The 2,500-nt window shown below is 41.4% G+C and overlaps 1 long non-coding RNA gene across 1 annotated transcript in view; it reads right to left on the reverse strand.

Moving 5' to 3' along the window:
• LOC138057829 (uncharacterized) overlaps positions 1–2,500 on the reverse strand; it is a 6,575-nt gene that overhangs the window by 420 nt on the left and 3,655 nt on the right. Inside the window, exons 2-3 of the long non-coding RNA XR_011133727.1 lie at positions 1,431–1,547; positions 1–637 (exon numbers count right to left, since the gene is read on the reverse strand). The exon at positions 1–637 is cut by the window's left edge and continues 420 nt beyond it. This is a non-coding gene — a long non-coding RNA (uncharacterized lncRNA). The remainder of the gene's footprint in view (positions 638–1,430; positions 1,548–2,500) is intronic.

The raw sequence follows: 2,500 nt of genomic DNA on the forward strand, positions 1-2,500 counted from the left end.
CTACAGGGTGTTGACTAAAAAAAACTAATTTTTATATTGGCTTTTAACTATTTCTACGGAGATCAGATCGATGTTAGATTTTCACAAGCTCTTAACTGATAGAATGGTCTTACGGCAAAATCTACTCTAAGGAAAATTTTCCAACCGAAAAAAAAATTAAAATGTTTTGAAGGTCACCTATCAATGTTTCATATCTAGTGCGTGTGAATTTGCAATATCTAACCAAATTCTAGACATTCTTACTCCGGATTATTTCTAAAATTTCCGGTCTATGATGTCGTGCAGTATATAAAGAAACGGTGATGAGTAGCCTTAAGCTCGTATACGTAGTAACCGCCACAATCACGCACACGGATTGCACGGGGATATTCGCAGCAACTACTCCACATACTAAAGCACGCAGTACGTTGAACGATTCCATCTGCAAGTGATGGGTGACCACCTTTCAGCCAACCAGGGATCTCGCCACCGCAGCGGTAATACGGAATGCATCTGTCAATCATTCTGGTGTATCCATTGCCCTGGAAACGGTACCAGCTTTTGGTAAGGTTATGGTCCGAGTAACCGGGCCCTCTGCCATTCATGTAGTGACGCTTGGTTCCATTCAGAACGGTGTAATTGGCGCATTCCGGAGGAGCTGCAACGTAAAAAACGGGGAAAAGTGGTCAAGAAGAGAAAAAGTAAGAATCAAGCGGTTTTTGGCGTGGGCAGAACGGTGTGAGCTCACGGTGGTAATTGTTGATGGCTTCTGTCTGACGAGTATTTGGTTAGCTCATGATATTGCTCCGTACTGTTCAAGCGCTGGTCTCTTTAGAGGGAGGTTATGATCTCATGTTACTACTGAATTTAGTTCCCTGTAGATGTCAATGGCCTTATTCATACTAGAGGACGTCTAAGACGTCCAGACGCATTAAACGTCTGACCGTAAGTGCGACTAATATAAATACGGGACGCACTTAAGTTCGATGGCTAGAAATCAAATTCATGATTTTCTTCAAAAGATATTGGGATTTAATCACCAGAGACTGTGTGCACTTCATTGCTAAGTGCGTCCCAGTTTAGTGCGTCTCATCTTTATACTAGACGGCTTAGACGTCTGTTAAGTGCGTCGTTTAATTCGTCTGACGTTTAATTCGTCCACCATATTTCCCGTATTTATACTAGTCATCTAAGACGTCTTAGACGTCCTCTAGTATAAATACGGCCAATGTTACTGCCTCCTCATCTTGTTTAAATCCATGATGTCCACGCTATCTCCCCTAGCTAAATTTAATCTATGATGTCATCCCTATCTACAGTTTCAGTGGATCCCCAGCTTCCCTGTTAGTTAAATCTCTTTTTACTAACACTGCTAAACTACAGGGGAATTTGAAAATGACTTGAAGTGGAAGTCCATCGGTAATTTAATATAATCATGCATCTCAATGTACCGGTTTCACAGAAGCGGCCAAGATATCCCGGATGACAGGTGCACCTGATGTTCCATCCCTGTATGAAACCGGGGAGCAAGTTCCATTGTTGTAACAAGGCTCCTTGACACATGGGCTCTAGAAGTGGAAGCAGAAGACTTCTTTATTTTAATTTGTTTTAAGACTAAGATCAGACCATCATGTCTTGCGCGCCTCTGACATGACAGCGAGGCCTTCAAGAATCCGGGGTTTTGCACGGGCCTATCGGGAAGAATAATAATTTTACCTTCTTCCAAGTGGCTGGTCATATTCATACTAAAACTGGAATGAGCCGAGATTAATAGCGATCGCACGATCATGCGATCATACATGTGTATACAAAGCAAAGTTCCGCGATTTGCGATGGATCGTATCCCATGATATGCGGCAGACTCGCGCACACGGCAGACACGGCCGTTACACGGCATCGTTAGTAACAAGAAATTCATAGAAGCAGTTGCGTTGTGCGAGTGGTTTTAAAACAAAACGGTGACGAATTCAAATGATAAATTTGAATTTGGAGACAGTTGGTCAAAATATGGGGAGAAAGACTTGATTCGTACGGTAGATGGGAAGACTGACAGTCTTATAAATGTACACAAAAGTCTATCGGCGAACGAAAATTCCGATACTTGATCAGGGTAATCGCGATATCCTCTTAAATTTTACACAGACCATACTTTTTTCGTAATTTAGCCTGACCGACAGGTATAATAGAACTGATGTCATCTGGAAGTCTTTGCCATTATGGGGCAACCAGGCTAACGCGTACGGTCTCTCCCAAGTTCTTCAGTCTCCATAAAAGTGGAAACCTTAAAAGAAGTTAACATTTTGTTTTGTATAAAATCTAAAACGCTCGGCTTCGGCATTTCAAAATTAACAACAATGTGTTGTCTGACAAACTAAGGGAAACTTTTCTATATTTAAGTATACAAGAACCAAAATGATTTATAGCTCTGGCAAAATGCGTGAAATGTCAATAAATATACGGAAGGCGTTGTGTTGTTATTTTGACGGCGGATTTAAAATTGGAAGGAAAGAGATGGAAAAAG

Source organism: Montipora capricornis, chromosome 7 (genome assembly GCF_036669925.1).
Source record: "Montipora capricornis isolate CH-2021 chromosome 7, ASM3666992v2, whole genome shotgun sequence".
In the NCBI taxonomy this organism is placed as follows: Eukaryota; Metazoa; Cnidaria; class Anthozoa; order Scleractinia; family Acroporidae; genus Montipora; species Montipora capricornis.